The following is a 20,883-nucleotide window of genomic DNA, read 5'->3' on the forward strand; positions in this document are numbered from 1 at the left end:
GGATCATCGACACGGAGGCCATCATCTCACGTGAGAACACCATCCACCAGGTACACGGTACATACTCTTGCAACTCGGCCAACGTTGTCTACCTGATACGCTGCAGGAAAGGATGTCCCGAGGCATGGTACATTGGGAACACCATGCAGACTCTACGACAACGGATGAATGAACACTGCTCGACAATCACCAGGCAAGAGTGTTCTCTTCCTGTTGGGGAACACTTCAGCGGTCACAGGCATTCAGCCTGTGTTCTCCAAGGAAGCCTTCACGACACATGACAATGCAGAGTCGCTGAGTAGAGACTGATAGCCAAGTTCCGCACACATGAGGACGGCCTCAACCGGGATCTTGGGTTCATGTCACACTATCTGTAACCCCCATGACTTGCCTGGGCTTGCAAAATCTCACTAACTGTCCTGTCTGGAGACAATACACATCTCTTTAACCTGTGCTTAACCCTCTCTCCACTCACATTGTCTGTACCTTTAAGACTTGATTACCTGTAAAGACTCGCATTCCAACCATTATTTTGTAAATTGAGTTTGTGCCTTTATATGCCCTGTTTGTGAACAGAACTCCCACTCACCTGATGAAGGAGCAGCGCTCCGAAAGCTAGTGGCTTGTGCTACCAAATAAACCTGTTGGACTTTAACCTGGTGTTGTGAGACTTCTTACTGGATAAATAGCGGCCAGGACAATGCGAGGGGAGATACCTTTCTCCGAAATTGTGCCAAGGGATCTGTTGCATCCACCTGACAGGGCAGACAGGATACCCATTTAACATCTCCTTCAAATAGCAGCACCTCCAACACCGCGGCACTCCTTCAGTGCAGAGTGCCAGCCTGGTTTCATTACACAGGGCTCTGGATAGGGACTTGGGCCCATAACCTCCCACCCTAAAGGGGAGATGGCCACTCAGCCACACCTAATGTGGCCCTGGATTAAATTAGGCCCCCATTCGGGAAGCAAGTTGTACTTTGGTTGATGTTCAATCAAACAGCCGTCAGACCTCTGTCCATTTTCAGTTCTAATGAAGCCAGCGCAGAGATGTGCAAAACTGACCCCAACATCACCCAATATGGCCCCGACTGTGTTAGAGGGTCAGGTGACTGTTTGCTTTTTGACCTCTGAATGGCCATATCCTGTCTGTGATCAGTGTCCAGTGAATGGGGCTTCTGGCATTCGGATAGGGAGGCAAGCAATTCGGAAAGCGGGATTAGGTACTGAGTTGGACAATCAGCCATGATCGTAATGAATGGCGGAGCAGGCTCGAAGGGCCAAATGGCCTCCTCCTGCTTCTATATTTCTCTGTTTCTATGGAATCGCAGCCTGATTTACATATTAAAGAGGTGCGTGACTCCATCGTGGAGGGCAGCCTGGGCCATGGTAAGATGATAGTGAAGGCGAGACTGGTACACTAGTCATTACCCTGCCATTTCCGAGGTGCTATACCCTGTTAGAACATAGAACAGTACAGCACAGAACAGGCCCTTCGGCCCACGTTGTTGTGCCGAGCTTTGTCTGAAACCCAGATCAAGCTATTTCCTCCCTATCATCCCGAAGTACTCCATGTGCCTATCCAATAGCTTCTTAAATGTTCCTAAAGTTTCTGACACCACTATCCCTGCAGGCAGTCCATTCCACACCCCAACCACTCTCTGAGTAAAAAACCTACCTCGGACATCCTTCCTATATCTCCCACCATGAACACTATAGTTATGCCCCCTAGTTACCACTCCATTCACCCGAGGAATAGTCTTTGAACGTTCACTCTATCTATCCCCCTCATCATCTTATAAACCTCTATCAAGTCTCCTCTCAACCTCCTCCGCTCCAAAGAGAAAAGCCCAAGTTCCCTCAACCTTTCCTCATAAGACCTACCCTCCAAACCAGGCAGCATCCTGGCAAATCTCCTTTGCACTCTTTCCAGTGTCTCCACATCCTTCTTATAGTGAGGTGACCAGAACGGCACACAATATTCCAAATGTGGTCTCACCAAGGTCCTGTACAGTTGCAGCATAACCCCACGGCTCTTAAACTCAAACCCCCTGTTAAGGAACGCCAACACACTATAGGCCTTCTTCACGGCTCTATCCACTTGAGTGGCAACCTTCAGAGATCTATGGATATGAACCCCAAGATCTCTCTGTTCCTCCACATTCTTCAGAACCCTACCTTTGACCCTGTAATCCACATTTAAATTTGTCCTACCAAAATGAATCATCTCGCATTTGTCAGGGTTAAACTCCATTTGCCATTTTTCAGCCCAGCTCTGCATCCTATCTATATCTCTTTGCAGCCTACAACAGCCCTCCACCTCATCCACTACTCCACCAATCTTGATGTCATCAGCAAATTTACTGATCCACCCTTCAGCCCCCTCCGCCAAGTCATTTATAAAAATGACAAATGGCAGAGGACCAAGCACTGATCCCTGTGGCACTCCGCTGGTAACCGGTTTCCAGTCCGAAAATTCTCCATCCACCACCACCCTCTGTCTTCTGTTAGATAGCCAGTTACCTATCCAATCGGCCAAACTTCCCTCTATCCCACACATCCTTACTTTCTTCATAAGCCGACCATGGGGGACTTTATCAAACGCCTTACTAAAATCCATGTATATGACATCAACTGCACTACCTTCATCTACATACTTAGTTACCTCCTCAAAAAATTCTATCAAATTTGTGAGGCAAGACTTGCCCTTCACAAATCTGTGCTGACTATCCCGGATTAAGCTGCATCTTTCTAAATGGTCGTAAATCCTATCCCTGAGGACCTTTTCCATCAACTTACCGACCACCGAAGTAAGACTAACCGGCCTATAATTACCAGGGTCATTTCTATTCCCTTTCTTAAACAGAAGAACCACATTCGCCACTCTCCAGTCCTCTGGCACCACCCCCGTGGACAGTGAGGACGCAAAGATCAATGCCAAAGGCTCTGCTATCTCATCCCTTGCCTCCCAAAGACTCCTAGGATATATTTCATCAGGCCCAGGGGACTTAACAACTTTCAGTTTATTCACAATTGCTAGTACATCTTCCCTCCGAACATCTACTTCCTCCAGCCTATCAGCCTGTGACACCCTCTCATCCTCAAAAACATGGCCCCTCTCCTTGGTGAACACCGAAGAAAAGTATTCATTCATCACCTCTCCTATCTCTTCTGACTCCATGCACAAATTCCCACTGCCGTCCTTGACCGGCCCCAACCTCACCCTGGTCATTCTTTTATTCCTCACATAAGAGTAAAAAGCCTTGGGGTTTTCCTTGATCCGACCCGCCAAGGACTTCTCATGCCCCCTCCTAGCTCTCCTAAGCCCCTTTTTCAGCTCATTTCTTGCTAACTTGTAACCCTCCATCGAGCCAACTGAACCTTGTTTTCTCAACCTTACATACGCTTCCTTCTTCCTCTTGACAAGACATTCCACCTCTTTTGTGAACCATGGTTCCCTCAATCGGCCATTTCCTCTCTGCCTGGCAGGGACATACCTATCAAGGACACGCAGTATTTGTTCCTTGAAAAAGTTCCACTTTTCATGAGTGTCTTTCCCTGACAATTTTTGTTCCCATCCTATGCTTCCTAATTCCCGCCTGATTGCATCATAATTACCTCTCCCCCAATTGTAAACTATGCCCTGCCGCATGGCCCTCTCCCTCTCCATTGCAAGAACAAAAGACACCAAATTGTGGTCACTATCTCCAAAGTGCTCTCCCACAACCAAATCCAACACTTGGCCCGGTTCATTTCCCATTACCAAATCCAATGTGGCCCCACCTCTTGTCGGCTTATCCACATATTGTGTCAGGAACCCCTCCTGCACACACTGCACAAAAACTGCCCCATCCGAACAATTCGACCTATAAAGGCTCCAATCAATATTTGGAAAGTTAAAGTCCCCCATGACAACTACCCTGTGACCTCCACACCTATCCATAATCTGCTTAGCAATTTCTTGCTCCACATCTCTATTACTATTTGGGGGCCTATAGTAAACTCCTAACAACGTGACCGCTCCTTTCCTATTCCTAACCTCAGCCCATATTACCTCTGTAGGCAGATCCCCTTCGAAATGCCTTTCTGCAGCCGTTACACTCTCCATGATTAACAGTGCCACTCCTCCATCTCTTTTACCAGCTACCCTACACTTACTGAAACATCTATACCCCGGAACTTCCAACAACCATTCCTGTCCTTGTTCTACCCATGTCTCCGTAATGGCCACAACATCGTAGTCCCAAGTGCCAATCCACGTCCCAAGTTCACCTACCTTATTTCGGATGCTCCTTGCATTGAAGTAGACACACTTCAACCCACCTTTTTGTCTGCTGGTACCCACCTTTGACCATGATACCCTTCCCAGTACCTCACTACACTCACTGACCTCCGGACTACAACTCCTTTTCCCATCCCCCTGACAAATTAGTTTAAACCCCCCCCGAAGAGCTGTAGCAAATTTCCCTCCCAGGATATTGGTGCCCCTCTGGTTCAGGTGCACCCCGTCCTGTTGGTACAGGTCCCACTTTCCCCAGAAAGTGTTCCAATTATCCACATAGCTGAAACCCTCCCTCCTACACCACCCCTGCATCCATGTGTTTAACTGCACTCTCTCCCTGTTAATCAACTCGCTATCCCGTGGCACCGGCAACATACCAGAGATGACAACCTGTTTTGTCCTGGCTCTCAGCTTCCACCCTAGCTCCCTGAATTCCTGTTTTAAATCCCCATCCCCTCTCTTACCTATGTCTTTGGTGCCAACGTGCACCACGACTTGTGACTGTTCCCCCTCCCCCTTTAGAATCCTGAAGACACGGTCGGAGATGTCACGGACCCTGGAATCCGGGAGGCAACATACCATCCATTGAGTCTCTCTTGTTGCCACAGAACCTCCTATCTATCCCTCGAACAAACGAGTCCCCAATAACTATAGCTCTACCGCTCTCTCCCCCTTTCCCTTCTGAGCCACAGGGACGGACTCAGCGCTGGCGATCTGGTCACTGCGGCTTACCACTGGTAGGTCGCCCCCCTCACCTGTATCCAAAGTGGAATACATGTTGCTAAGGGGAACGACCACAGGGGATCCCCGCACCGACTGCTTCCTCCCAGCCCCTCTCACTGTCACCCATCTATTTTCATTCCCTGGAGTAACTATATCCCTGAAGCTTGTGTCTATGGCCCTCTCTGCCTCCCTGATGACCCTAAGCTCATCCAACTCCAGCTCCAGCTCCCTAACGCGGTCTTGGAGGAGCTGCAGATGGGTGCACCTCCCACAGGTGTAATCAGCAGGGACACTGACGGTGTCCCTCACCTCAAACATTCTGCAGGAGGTACATTGCACTGCCTTCACTTCCATCCCCTCCATATAACTTACTGCTACAAAGAAAAAGAATTGCTCCAATGGAACACTGAACCCTTTTTCCCCTTCCTCAGAGTGCACTGGGAAAGAAGTTTAAAAAGCAGGAACACAGAGCGGTGACAGTTTAAAGAGTGGGAACACAGAGCGGTGACAGTTTAAAAAGCAGGAACACAGAGCCAAACAGAGATGTTTGGTCAAACAGGTCAAAACAGGTCAAACAGCCAAACAGAGCCAAACAGAACACAGAGCCAACCCTCCTGTTCCAGGCTGATTCTGTCACTTAAAGCAAGGATCAGGTTTCATCATATTGCCTCATTGGCGGAGTTAACGTTGTCACTGCTTGAAGTGGGATGGTGAGGGTCGAAGGTCAGAGGAAAGTCTCCACATGGACCGTGAGCAGCAAGCTGGATTCCCAAGTATCATCCTCCAAGCCCCTTTGATACAAACAGGAATCAAACAGATCCGAGACCTCCGAACCCACAGATCGCACAATCAGTAAGGATAGGCAACAACACCTCCTCCACGATTATCCTCAACACCGGTGCCCCACAAGGCTGTGTTCTCAGCCCCCTACTATACTCCTTGTACACCTATGACTGTGTGGCCAAATTCCCCTCCAACTCGATTTTCAAGTTTGCTGATGACACCACCGTAGTGGTGGTTCGGATCCCAAACAATGACGAGACAGAGTACAGGAATGAGATAGAGAATCTGGTGAACTGGTGCGGCAACAATAATCTCTCCCTCAATGTCAACAAAATGAAGGAGATTGTCATTGACTTCAGGAAGTGTAGTGAAGAACATGCCCCTGTCTACATGAACGGAGATGAAGTAGAAATGGTCAAGAGCTTCAAGATTCTAGGTGTCCAGATCACCAACAACCTGTCCTGGTGCCCCCCATGCCGACACTATAGTTAAGAAAGCCCACCAACACCTCTACTTTCTCAGGTGGCTAAGAAAATTTGGCATGTCCACTACGACTCTCACCAACCTTTACAGATGCACCATAGAAAGCATTCTTTCTGGTTGTATCACAGCTTGGTATGGCTCCTGCTCTGACTAAGATTGCAAGAAACTACAAAAGGTCGTGAATGTAGCCCAATCCATCACGCAAACCAGCCTCCCATCCATTGACTCTGTCTACACTTCCCGCTGCCTCGGCAAGGCAGCCAGCATAATTAAGGACCCCACGCACCTTCTCTCTTCCACCTTCTTCCGTTGAGAAAAAGATACAAAAGTCTGAGGTCACGTACCAACCGACTCAAGAACAGCTTCTTCCTTGCTGCCATCAGACGTTTGAATGGACCTACCTTGCATTAAGTTGATCTTTCTCTGCACCCTAGCTATGACTGTAACACTACATTCTGCACTCTCTCCTTTCCTTCTCTATGAACGGTATGCTTTGTCTGTATAGCCCGCAAGAAACAATACTTTTCACTGTATGCTGACGTATGTGACAATAATAAATCAAATCAAAAGGTAGCCTGCCAGCTAGTTCTCCTGTCTCTGTTAAATATGGTCTGGCTTTGTGCTTTCTGGGTTAAATCTGTTCTTCCGTCACACCCACGCCTCCCCTTAAACTCCACACCGACAGCCACCCAGATGTCACTGGTGGGTTTCAGGCACTGATTACAGAGCCTGTCCTGGGTTTATCTTAGAGACTTGGCAACTTCATCCATCTGTTCTTGCCAGCACCTGTTTACACCTCAGGTCAACCAGCCATCGCCAGCCCACCGCCCCACCTTAACAGAATGAAACCGCACTGACCTTGTGGCAAGGCCATTGATGAAGCAGCTGAAGATGGCTGGGCCTAGCGCACTAACCCTGAGGAATTCCTGCAGCGATGTCCTCGAGCTGAGGTGATTGGCTAACAATCACCACAACCATCTTCCTTTGTGCCGGGTATGACTCCAACCAACGGAGAGATTTCCCCGATTCCCATTGACCTCAGTTTCTCCAGGGCTCTTTGAAGCTATGATTGGTCAGATTCTGCCCAATGTCAGGGCAGTCACTCTTCACCATCACCTTCTCAAGGGCAACAAATGTCTGGAGATTGCTAATCTGCCACATTCATCTACATCTTCCATTAATGAACAAATGTTTCTCTTTGGCTGTGACTTTTAAGCGATAATTAACCGCAAATAGCTTTCATTTTTAATATGCGCCAGTCTCACCAATCAATGTAGCACAATCTCCAAATCTCCAAATCTGTGCTGTTTGTACTTATGAAAGCTGAAACTCCCCGTCACCCAGAGTGCTGAGTAAAGCCGCTACCTTCTCTGGATCAGAGGAGGCTTAGGACTATCGTATTCCCTCACTAGCTCCACCAATTCCTGGAAGGGTTTGGTAGCTGGTGCCTCCGGGAAGGTTAAGCTGCAAATAGCCGCAAATGAAGAACAACCCGCTGCTTTCCATCTGCCACAATGTCATTCACCCTAAAAAGGTAACTCATGCATTCGACATACTGGGCCCAGTCCTCCCCCCACAGCTGGGTTAAAACAGTCCAGTTTCCCAAACAGAGGCACAATCCCTGACAATGGCTTACCCACAATGCTGCTTGCAAACAAGTTCCTTCGGGTCATTCTTTTTCCTCTGCAATCGTTCTTCAGCCGGTGTCCCTTCACTATTCCCTGTATTTTCCCACTCCACTCCACTCCACTCCACTCCACTCCACTCCACTCCTCGAGTGCTTTAGGTTGAAAATCAGAGTCAGGCGTGTGAGTGGACCTGAACCCCCATATTTATATACAGGTGAGGCTCTGTCATTGGGCAAGCAATTATGACCTCAATCAGTGACAATATTTTGTCATGACCTCAATCAGGGTGCTCATAATCCAACAGTACAACCTCACAGGGCTTGCTGAACTTATCACACAAAAGAGATCACCAAGGCCCTTTAGATAACATCTTCCCAACCTCGCAGATACCTGGGAACATCATCATCTGAAGGTTCCCCTCCCAGTCACTCACCATCTCCGTTCCTTCACTGTCGCTGGGTCAAAATCCCGGAACTCCCTCCCTAACAGCACTTTGGGTGTACCTACACCACAAGGACTGCAGCGGTTCAATAAGACAGCTCACCACCACCTTCTTAAGGGCAATTAGGGATGGGCAATAAATGCTGGCCTAGCCAGCGACGTCCACATCCCATAAATGAATTAAAATTTATAAAAGATTATTTCAGGGTAGGCCTCATGCCCCACTCTATTGGGGAAAACTCTGTATTCGCCCCGTGTGTTATTTTTAGTGAATGGATTCATCCTGTCTGTGCTGTTTCCCACAATCCGTAATTTCTAGAATAAAGTAGACAGAACGAAGAACAGTACAGCACAGAAACAGGCCCTTCGGCCCTCCAAGCCTGCGCCAATCATGATACCTGCCTAAACTAAAACCGCATGCACTTACAGAGTCCGTATCCTTCCATTCCCATCCTATTCATGTATTCGTCTCGATGCCCCTTAAATGCCGCTTTCGTACCTGCTCCCACCACCTCCCCGGGCAGCGCGTTCCAGACATTCACCACCCTCTGTGTAAAACACTTGCCTCGCACATCTCCTCTAAACTTTTCCCCACGCACCTTAAACCCATGTCCCCTAGTACTTGACTTTTCTACCCTAGGAAAGGGCATCTGACTATTCACTCTGTCCATGCCCCTCATAATCTTGTAAACCTCTATCAGGTCACCCTCAACCTCCGTCGTTCCAGTGAGAACAAACCGAGTTTATCCAACCTCTCCTCATAGCTAATACCCTCCAGACCAGGCAACATCCTGGTAAACCTCTTCTGTACCCTCTCCAAAGCATCCACATCCTTCTGGTAGTGTGGTGACCAGAATTGTACACAATATTCTAAATGAAGCCTAACTAAGGTTCTGTACAGCTGCAGCATGACCTGCCAATTTCTATCCTCAATGCCCCGGCCGATGAAGGCAAGCATGCCGTATGCCTACTTGACAACCTTATCCACCTGCGTTGCCACTTTCAGTGATCGATGGACATGTACACCCAGATCTCTCTGCCTGTCAATACTCCTAAGGGTTCGACCATTTACTGTATAATTCCTACATGCATTGGACCTTCCAAAATGCATTATCTCACACTTGTCCGGATTAAACTCCATCTGCCATTTCTCTGTCCAAGTCTCCAACCGGTCTATATCTTGCTGTATCCTCTGACAATCCTCTTCACTATCCACAACTCCACCAAACACATGACCTTTCCTCCAAACAATGCAGGATGGTAAAACTAATCCCAGAGTAAACACAAACAACCCCATTTAAACTATTTAAGAAGCAATAAAAGGACTCATCGTAGTCAAATCGGCACCAATGACATCACTGAAGCTATTGGTTGAGAAGCCACAGAAACTGAGAGAGCTGCAGGAATCATGTTTAAAAAATCCTTTCTTAAAGGGACACTAACGTCACAGATGAAACTACGTCACGTTATCCTAAGGATGGACCGCAGAGCCTCCTATGGAGGATTTGAAACCTTATCTCTCTAAATATCAGGAGTTGAGTGTAGAAGATGGCATCATCTAATGGGGAGCACAGGTGATTGTCCCACATCCAGACCATGACCAATACTTCAAGAATTGCACAATGGCCACCCAGGAATTTATTTAGAATCACAGAATCCCTCCAGTGCAGGAGGAGGCCATTCGACCCATCGAGTCTGCACCGACCACAATCCCACCCAGGCCCTATCCCCGTAACCCCACGTATTTACCCTGCTAATTCCCTGACGCTAGTGTAAATTTATCATGGCCAATCAACCTAACCCGCACATCACTGGAGTGTGGGAGGAAACCGGAGCACCTGGAGGAAACCCGCGCAGACATGGGAAGAATGTGCAAACTCCACACAGGCAGTGACCCGAGGCTGGAATTGAACCCAGGTCCCTGGCGCTGTGAGGCAGCAGTGCTAACCACTGTGCCACCGTGCCGCCCCAGAAAAGGATTTCTAAGATGCCATTTCCAAACTTAAATTGAAAGATTTTGTGTTAGGCAAAGGGTACGAAGGCCAATGGAACTAAAACAGGTAGATGGAGGTAATATACAAACCAGCCATTGTCTAACTGAGTGGTGGAACAGGCTTGAACGGCTGAATTTATGAGGAGAGATTGAGCAGATTAGGTTTGTACTCGTTGGAGTTTAGAAGGCTGAGGGGGGATCTTATAGAGACAGATAAGATAATGAAGGGGCTGGATAGGGTAGAAGTGGAGAGATTCTTTCCACTTAGAAAGGAAACCAGAACTAGAGGGCACAGCCTCAAAATAAAGGGAGGTCAGTTTAGGACAGAGTTGAGGAGGAACTTCTTCTCTCAGAGGGTGGTGAATCTCTGGAATTCTCTGCCCGCTGAAGTGGTGGAGGCTACCTCGTTGAATATGTTTAAGTCACAGATAGATGGATTTCCGATCGGTAAGGGAATTAAGGGTTATGGGGAGCAGGCGGGTAAGTGGAACTGATTCACTTCAGATCAGCCATGATCTTATTGAATGGCGGGGCAGGCTCGAGGGGCGAGATGGCCTACTCCTGCTCCTATTTCTTATGTTCTTATGAATGGCCTCCTCCTGTTCTGGTCTCCCAGAGAGAAACACAGCCAAAAAGATCAAGCGGGTACAGGAAATGAGGGAGGAAAAGAGCTCAAAGTTTGCAGCAATGTCCCTGAGACTTGCAGCTTGACATTGCAGTGAGATTGAAGGGTTAGTACAAGGAATGGGTGAAGAACAAAGCAGGGGAGGAAATCACAGCTGGTGACAGAGTGAGAGCGAAGGGCGAGGGGGAAATAAGGAGATATCCTGGATAAGAAATGGAGTTAGAGAGTAAATGACCGGTGGCGCGGTGGTTAGCGCTGCTGCCTTACAGTGCTCCAGGGACACGGGTTCAATTCCAGCCTCGGGTCACTGTCTGTGTGGAGTTTGCACGTTCTCCCCGTGTCTGCGTGGGTTTCCTCCGGGTGATCTGGTTTCCTCCCACAGTCTGAAGGGACTGTGCTGGTTAGGTACATTTACCCAAAGAGACGCCGGAGTGTGGCGACGAGGGGAATTTCACAGTAAGTTTGTTGCAGTGTTAATGTAAGCCTTACTTGTGACTAATAAATAAACTTCACTTGAAATGATTAACAGAAATACGAAAATAATGGCCGAGACAAAGTTAACCACAAAGGGAAAAAGAACTGGATAGTAATAAATATTTTCAGCGTGGATACAGCCAGAATAATTCAGCTCAAGAGACAGAGAAAGAGAGAGAGAGAGAGAGACACCACCAACTGCCGTAAGCACAGCATCTCCTCACTGCAGTTAATTAGCACATTTCGGGCTTGTGGAATTAACATTAATTCAGTTTATTTTTGTCATGATCCCTGGATCGTGCAGTCGGAATCTTGGGAAAAAGGTGACCTGGGTTCCTTGGCATTGGGAGAAAGGGTTCTGGGCTGGAGGTAGAGCTGTGGGCTTGGCACTCCCTCATTGATGAGGATTTGCGATGATGCCCGGTGGTGAGCGTGGGGGGAGCAGTGATGTTGGCAGGTGGCATATAGACCTGAACCACAATAAGGCAGAAAGGGACAGACTGAGTAATTTAAAAGGCAGTCGAGTCGGCCTAATCTCGGGGCTTAGGAAAGCTAATAAATAAACTAATGACTAATCAATCAACTTTACTTTTACTATTGGAAAGAACTCTGAGAGACATTGGGAAAAATATGGGCTGATCAAAGACAGTCGGCACGGATTTGTTAAGAGAAGATCGGGGATGAGTTAAATAATTGAAACTTTTGAGGTGGTGATGAGAAGGGCCAATGAGGGCAGCATGTTTGATGTAGTCTATTTGGATTTTAGCAAAGCTTTGGATAAGGTTCCACATGACAGACTGCTCATGAAGCAGAAAGACTGTGGGATCCAAGACAAAGTTGAATCCAAAATTGATGCCGTTGTTGTAGGGAAAAATCCCTTATACCAGTGCATTCAAGAGGTCGAGTCGCAAGGCAAAGTTCAAAGCGTTTTTCTTTATTGTACGATTACTGGGATCCCAGGGAGAACAGCGTAACCAGCTCAGAAACAGTGGCTTGGCCACGTTGATCTCCATGGTTATACATTTGCTCTGGATATTTATAGGGATCCAAATTCGAGCGGGAACATTTGCTCATACATTTTTACAATACTTATAAAGTGGCCTGTCTGGTCAGGAAGTTCCCTGAGAGGCTTGTCAATTTGCATCTGTATGGTGTGTGTCCGTGTTAATGGGACTGCCTGTTCTTGCCCCGGTGTTTTAATGTGTTTCCCATTATCCTCTCGATGTGTCCCCTTATCTAAATCGATCTCTACTGTTTTGTGTCTGTATTCTATGCTTGCGAGATTAGGTGTGAATGTCATTTTGTCCTGTGTGTAGGGGGGTTTAATCTAATCTTTTATTCTTTTTATCCTAGTTTATTAAGTTTCTTTGCCTGCCTTGGCCATTTTATTCCTGTAATATTTTATTGACAGTCCGGTTATGCCATATAACGCACTCCAGGTCTTGACTCGCAGATATCCCGATCTTTTAGCCAAAGGCCGGTTTAAAATGCAGCTTCGTGCTGTTGCTGGGCAGAATAAGGATCTTTTGTCGGCTTTGAAATTAAAGGTCTCTCAGCTGTGCAGAGGGGGATTTAAACGAATGTCCATTCGGGTGTTCCCCTCTGCATTGTGGGCACGTTATGAATGGTGCCAATCAGTCCAATAAATGAATATGTTTAATGAGGTGAATATTGATGAGATAATAAAAATATGGCTCTTGGAAAATGGCCTACTTCAGTCCCTCCTCTCGTCCAGGGGGTCCCATTCATGGCTGACCCCCCATGGACGATCTTCAGAGGTACAGTGACTTGTACAGATGTCGTCCTTGCCGTTGTTCCTCTTCCTCTGTGGTGTGGTTAAATTCTTGCATCTGGATACTGGCAGTGGGTAGCATTCTTGATGCAATATTTGCACATATCACTTTAATACAGGTTAGGCCCAGGCAGAGTGTGAACAGGATGGCTACTACTAAAATTAATCCCTTCATAATGTATGCTCCCCAAACTGTGTTAAACAGCCACCCTAACCACCCATCAGTCCCTGTAAATCCCTGTTCAAAGCTATCCAATTGCTTTTGTATCCCGGACATGGCTGCTGTTATGTTTAATGTCTCGTCGTGTACATATGTGATGCATTTTCCTTTGATGATGGTGCATACCCCTCCTTGTCTGGCTAGCTGATAGTCTACTGCATATCTCGTTTGCTGAGTGTATAGTCTGAGTTCTGCGAGTTCTTGGTCAATTGCACCCAGTGCTTGTAGGGTGTTGTTTCCTAAGATGGTAAGTCCACATATGAAGAAATTCCTATTACTGGCACTGATCACCCCTGCGGCGCCCCCTAGGGATAGTGTCCCCAGAAATCCATACCCCAAAGAAGATCCTAATGTGACAGGGGCCTGCCAGTCGGCGCAGAATTCTGCGCTGATGGCCCTGGTCACTATGCGTTTCTGGACATGCCCTTCGCTTGGGCACGGAACCGTGAGAGGTCTGATTGTCCCTACGGAAAAGAACCTTGGAGGCCTGTCTGTGGCCGTCATGTATACATTTTTGAATAAAAACACATAACCTTCTTTAACCCGATAACATGCATTACCCCGGGGTCGTTTGACCACTAGGACCCATGTTGTGGAACCTTCCCTCCCCCGGGACTGTCCACTTGATTGTACCCCTTGGTGAGAATCAAATGGGTATGTCCCCAAGGCTGAGCTTACGTGGGTGCCGTTGCACTTGCCACACATAAGCTGCCTACCCGCGGTGACTGCAATGCATTTTTGTTGCTTGCAGTCACAAGTGAAGTGTCCTTCCCGGACCCGGCACTCCTGGAGAGCACAATGTGCCTCAGCGCACGAATCATTTTTAGGGACAAAGGCATGCACGCACCCCCATCCCTCTCCCTTAAAACATTGTGGGTAGTTCCCATGTGTCTCCTCCCGTTGGGGTCCCATCCCCCCTAGAATTCCCGGCTCAGTGAGCTCTACACACCTTCCTTGTATCCCTTGTTTAAAGTACCCAATATGTTCCTTGCAGGGTGCCCCCGATGTGTCAATAGTGAATAACTCTTGTGGGAGCCACCCTGGTGTTGCGATGAATAGGGAGTTTACTGATCGCGCTGAAGGGTAACAAGCGGTCCTATTCCCATAGATCTGGATGTGTGTTTTCAGGAATAGGTTTTCTTCCATGATTGGTGGTTCTGCTCCCCTAACCCCCATGTGTTGGAGCGTATTTACAATGGTCATGGTTATTATCAAATATGTCCCTATTCCCATATTGTTTTTTTTGACAACAGTATTTTTACAGTTATAGTATATACAGAAAATAGACAGGCAATCAAATTAAAAGTAGTTTGTTCGACGTCTTGATAGTAGATCTGGTCCTGGTTCCTGTGGAATTTGAACGAACGAAAACGGTATCTATAGTTTATTTGTCTTCATACAGCTTTAATTGGGTCCAATGTTTCCAGACCCCCTGTCCCCTTATATCTATACAGGCACAGGTATCTCCGCTAATAATGACCTCGTAAGGTCCGTGCCATCTTGGGGCAAATCCTGGTTTTGCAGGAAGCACTTTTGTTAATACCCGGCTCCCGGCTTTTGGGACCTCTGGTAATATTTCTGATTCCTCCTCTGTATCGACCTGTGCCTGATTAAAAATTACGGACCGGCGCATCCCCTTCAATTGGGTGCTAAGGTCTCGGATGTATTGACGGATCTTATCCTTTATTGGACCCACATCTGTCCAGCCTGTAATAATGTTTTCGGGTAAGTGCATTGCTCGCCCGGTCATCAGCTCGTATGGAGTCAAGCCGATAGTTCGATTTGTGGTCGCCCTAAGCCTCATCAGAACTGCAGGTAGGACTTCTGTCCAATTTCTACCTGAGGATTGCATTGCTTTTGCCATGGTTATTTTTAGAGTCCGATTCATCCTCTCCACCATCCCGGAACTTTGTGGGTGATAGGGGATGTGAAATTTCTGTTTTATTCCTAATAGTTGGCAAATGTTTTTCATAACCTTTCCTGTGAAATGTGTTCCCTGGTCCGAATCAACTTGAATTGGCATCCCCCATCGGGGAATGACTTCTGCTGCCAATATCCTGGCTACCGTTAGGGCTGTACAATTGGTTGTGGGGAATGCTTCTACCCACCTGGTGAATTGATCTACTATTACCAGGCAGTATGTTTTCCTGTGAGAGGGGGGCAATGGTCCTATGAAGTCCATTTGTATCTGTTCCCAGGGTCCCTTTGGTCTGGGTTGGTGTCCCATCTTTACCTTTATGGGCTTCCCGGGGTTGTGCTGTGCACATATAGTGCATCTGCGGCAGTATGCGGCCACATCCCGTCCCAATCCTTTCCACCACCACTCTCTCTCCAGGCTCTGTATCATTGCATCCCTGCCTGTATGGGGAAGTCCGTGGTGTAGTTCCAGTAATGTGTTCTGGATACATCCTGGTGCCATTAGCCGGTTATCTTTTCTCCACACCCCGTCAGTCCCTTTAACTGCGCCCAGCTCCTCCCATCTATCTCGTTCTTGTTGGGGAATGTCCCCCTGTAATTTCTGTATGTCAATTTCTTCTGGTTCTACCACTATCGCTGCAAGGGGCAGGCTTTTAATGTCGCTGTTTTCTAGTGCTTGCTGTGCCGCTGTGTCTGCGGCTTGATTCCCTTTGAAATGAATCCACCCCGGGGTGTCCCTTCCGGGTTCCCGCTGGTGGGCTTTTATTTTAATTACTGCAGCCTCTGTAGGCTGTTCACTAGCTGCTAGCAGCGCCTTTATCTGCTGTTGGTGTTTAATGGGGGTACCTCCTGTAGTAATGAACCCCCTTCTCCCCCATGCGGACATGTAATCATGGATCACACCAAACGCGTATTGGCTGTCTGTATACACATTTACTGTTTTCCCTGCTGCTAATCTTAAGGCTTGGGTGAGGGCAACTAATTCTGCTACCTGAGCGGACTGATCCCCGTCGATCCGTCCTGATTCTAGGGTTTCCAGGTTCTGGTCTACTACTGCCCACCCTGTCCTTGGTGATCCGGATACATATTTGCGGGACCCATCCACATAGAAGGTCTTATTTGCTGTTGGAAGGGGTTCGTCTCTAATCTTTCCTTCCTTGCTATCTTCGTCAATTTCTCCACAGCTGTGCGCTTCCCCAATATCTAAAATCCCTTCCGCGGGGTTTTCTCCCGTGTCCCTAATGATGGTGACTGACTTGTTAGGTGGTAGGAGTGTGGCCTCCCACCTTGCCCTCCTTATATTTGGGACTGTTTTGAGTTTGCCCGTGTTTAGCGTTTCTACCAATGTATGTTTTGTGTGTAGCACAATATCTCCTGTCATGACAATGGGCTCACTTATCCTCACAGCCCATGCTGCACAATCTAGGGCGGCTATGCACCTGGGCATCCCGGTGACTACTGGTCCCTCAGCCGTTGAATAATACCCTACGGGTCTCTTTCTATCTCCATGAGTCTGTGCCACTACGGCAGAATAGAACCCGTCCTGGTTATCACAGAAGATGTGGAACTTCTTGCTTCCATCTGGCAGTCCCAGCCCTGGGGCTGAAACTAACCTAGCTTTCAACTCTGCATATGCTGTCTCTTGCTCTTGTCCCCACTCTATACTTTCCAAGGCTGGCTTTCCTCCCTTCACTAGTCTCTGAATTGGCTCCGCGATTCTTGCGAAGTCAAGGATAAAACTCCTACTGTAATTGAATAGTCCTAAAATTATTCGGACCCCTCTTACTGTAACTGGTCGCGGCATTTCTTTAATCGCCGTTTTGCGATCTGCGGGCATTTCTTTAATTCCCTGGGAAATTAGGTGTCCTAAGTACAGGACCTGGGGTTTTGCAATTTGTGCCTTATGTGGGCTGACTTTCAGCCCGGCTTTTGCCAATCCTTCTAGTACTGCATACAGGGCTGCCTTGTGCCCTTCTTCTGTTTTGGACGCTATTAACACATCGTCCACATACTGGAGGACCGTATTGTCCTCATGCAATTTCACCCTACTCAGGATATCGCTCATTGTTCTGTGAAATATGGCAGGACTGTAAGAAATCCCTGTGGGAGGCGAGTCCATGTATACTGTTTCTCTCCCACAGTGAAGGCGAATTTGTTTTGGGATTCTATGTCCAGTGGAAGGGACCAGAACCCATTTGCTATATCTAGAACCGTGAAAATTTTGTGGTCTTGTGCCAATCTGTTTAAAATAGTCGAGGGGTTTGCCACAATGGGGTGTAATTTAGGTGTTACCTTGTTCAAACCTGTGTAATCGATGGTGAGCCGGTAGCTCCCGTCAGGTTTTATAACTGGCCATGTGGGGGAATTGGTGGTACTGGTGGTTTCCCTGAGGATTCCCTTTTCTATTAAACCCTTGACTATTTCTACCACTGCCCCTTGCGCTTCTCTCTTGATAGGGTATTGTCGGTGGGGCTTGTGTTCCGGTCCTGGGACTTTTATCGGTTCTGTGTTGGTTAGTCCGGTATCTAATTTCGTCCTAGCCCAGGCTTCGGGAATGGAAGCGCAGATGGCTCCGAACCCTTCTTTTTCCTGATCCCAATCTCGGGCCACGATGGTGGCTACCCCAACCGTCCCCAGGTGGCTAGCTAATGTCCCTATTCCGGTCTTCCTACCGTCAGGTTGTGGCCAAATTAGTTTCCCTTTCCCACAATCTATCAGCACCTGATATTCCCTCATTAAATCGTTCCCCATGATTGTGCCTTCATTATTCTGACAAACGTAAAATTGCATTTGAATATACTTGTGGTTGATTTCTACTAGTGTGGTTTCGCTAAGATAGGCGGGTATTCTCTCTCCCCCTACCCCGGTTATGTGTATTCTTTTGTTGGTCAGTGGCAGGGGTAGGTTTGTAATTGATATGGCTGCCCCCGTATCTACTAACATGTGGCATTCCCTACCCCCTACCAAGGCTTCTACATATATTCTCTCCCCCTCTTTCCTGTTTTGGATGGGAGCTACGGGTTGTGAGATTTCGACCAGTGTTGGCCGATAAGTGGGGTGGACGGACACCGGCTTCTGTCGGGATTCACTGTCCTCTGTGGGCGTGGCCACACTAATCCTCCCTTGTCTCCGATCTCCCTGGTTTGGGGTTTCTTCTAGTCACCCTAGTGGATTCCGGGAATGTGGTGCCCCCGGGGTTGGTCTATAGTTGTCTTGGGGTCTCCCATGTTGCCCCCAACACGTTGCCTCGGTGTGCCCTGCCCTGTGGCAGTGGTCACAGCGGGGCCCGCCATTCTCGGGTTTCCCTTTGAATGGTGCTCCCCTGCAGAATCTAGCCATATGCCCTGGCTGGCCACATGTGTAGCAGCTGAACCCGGTTCTCCCCTTATCTCCGTTATGGGGGGTTCCAGTTCTCTCTCGTCTGGGCTTTGCCTGGGCAACCTTCCCTTCGTTTATCCCGCTAGCCCACTCGACTAGCTCGTCATAGTCTTGGGATGCTATCACCCCCATCTTAAGGATTTCTTGGTGTACCTCTGATAGCCCGTCCTTGAATGCCTGGATAAAAGCCCTGTCTCTCCTATCCACATTGTCCTGTCCTGAACATTCCCTATATACCTGGAATAATCTCTCTCCAAATTCCGATGCACTTTCCCCCTGTCCTTGTTTAGTATTTGTGATCCTGCTCCAATTAGTGGGGGAGTTCCCTAAGACCCGTTGGATTTCGGTCTTAAATAATGTGAAGGGTGCCTGCTGGTCGTCTATCTCAGCCGTTGTAGCAATGGCATGTGTCCACCTTCCTCCATTATAGTCCTGTGCTGCTTGGGCCGCTGGCCCTCCTGCCACCAACCTCCATTTATCCGCTGGACAGGCTGCCCTGACCAGCTGGTGTATGTCCCTGAAATGTAACTGGTGTCCTACCCAGAGTGAATCTAATTCGCCCCAAAATCCCAGGTTTGCGCTTCTGGGTTTTAACTTCCCCAGGGATGCCATAATCTGCTGCCTTTCCCCTGGGGTAAAAGGCTTATAGGTTGCTTTTGGTTGTGCTAACGTCCCTCCTCTGGTTACTGGCGCTAGATTATAATTTTTTATGTCTCCTTCTGATACTGGAGCGGTTGTATGTTTCTGCACTGACTCGTATGAGCGCCGAGGGTCCGTTTCCTCTGATCTCTGCGTTATCTCCACAGTGTGGCTTCTGTGTTCTAATTCCCTCATTCTCTCCTGCAATACCTTAATTTGTTCTGTCTCTTTGTGTCTCTCCTCCATGGAGGCATTTACCTTCTCAATTAGTCCAGCTAACTGGGTCACTAACATTACTCCCATTACTTTTGTTTTGTCCCGTTTAACTCCGTCTACCCAGTCTCTCTGATCTTCTAAAGTTTGTGATGCGTTCCACCCGTTCCGTTTCATCTTTGCAACAATCGCTTCTCTGGCTAACAGATACTTAAAAATGAGAGCTACTGCAGTTTCTCCCTCAATAACGTGGTCTGCCATTTTTCTGTCTAGCAGTCCTGCAACCCCCATATGCTGGTTCCAACAGTAAAAGTGCCCCAACTCTCTCTCTCTTATCTCCTGTCACTGATACTGCTCCAGCACCGTCTGTATTGCTGTAGGGTCTCGTAGTGGGGTCCCAGTGGGTCTCTTCTCCTGTGCTCCCCCAACTATTCCTGACACCTCACGCTTGGTCTATTTTGTGTTGTCTTATTGGGATGTGTGCTGGTCTTTTAGTGGGTTTGTCGGCCCCTGTCCCCAGCCCCTTTAAGTACAACGCCTCCCGCTTGGCCACCACCTCCACTAGCAAGGTTGATCCGTTACCCCAAAAAGGGAGTTTCAGCTCCCTGGTACCCTGCTATGGACTGTGGTGTTCCCTACAGACGAGCAAGGTTATCAAACTCCGCCCGGGTCCCGAATGGATTCTCCGTCGTTGTGTCTCTTGGTCAGGATGGATCGGGTCCCCTCTTCCTCAACACTTACACATATGTATCTGTTATCAAAGTCCCTGTTATAATTAGTAACTGTATCGACTCTGAGGTTGTTCATCCCTTCAGAGTCTGTGTTGTTACCCGATTTACAATGTCCATGCCTTGCACCCTGAGTGCCTGTGCCTCTTAGCGCCCGCTTCAAAACCCAACCTTAGCGTGGGAGATTTCTCCTCCTAACGTCCAGTTTAGGGTAGGGCACCTTGAGTCAAGCACTCCCTTGTCCTATTGCCTTGGCACAGACAGCGGTTTCGTTTACAATCCTGGGTTAGTTACACCAATTAGTTCTGCATGCGGTTCTTATCTTTATATTAGTCTTAATTCCTTATTCCCGTTATCAAATAGCCCAAAACCTGTTATCTTTACCTCTGGTAAAGTTACTTACCTTCTTCCACGCGGTCGTTCTGACCTATACCTCTTTAGTGCAGAATTCTGTTTCAATTTAAAAAACTTAGGCAAGATTATACAGTTCTACAAGACAACAATATTTAAAACAGACAAACCCTAACCCTGAAAGGTACCTCACTTTGAACGGAGACTTGTACT

The sequence above is a fragment of the Mustelus asterias genome, unplaced genomic scaffold (assembly GCF_964213995.1).
Source record: "Mustelus asterias unplaced genomic scaffold, sMusAst1.hap1.1 HAP1_SCAFFOLD_350, whole genome shotgun sequence".
Classification (NCBI taxonomy): Eukaryota; Metazoa; Chordata; class Chondrichthyes; order Carcharhiniformes; family Triakidae; genus Mustelus; species Mustelus asterias.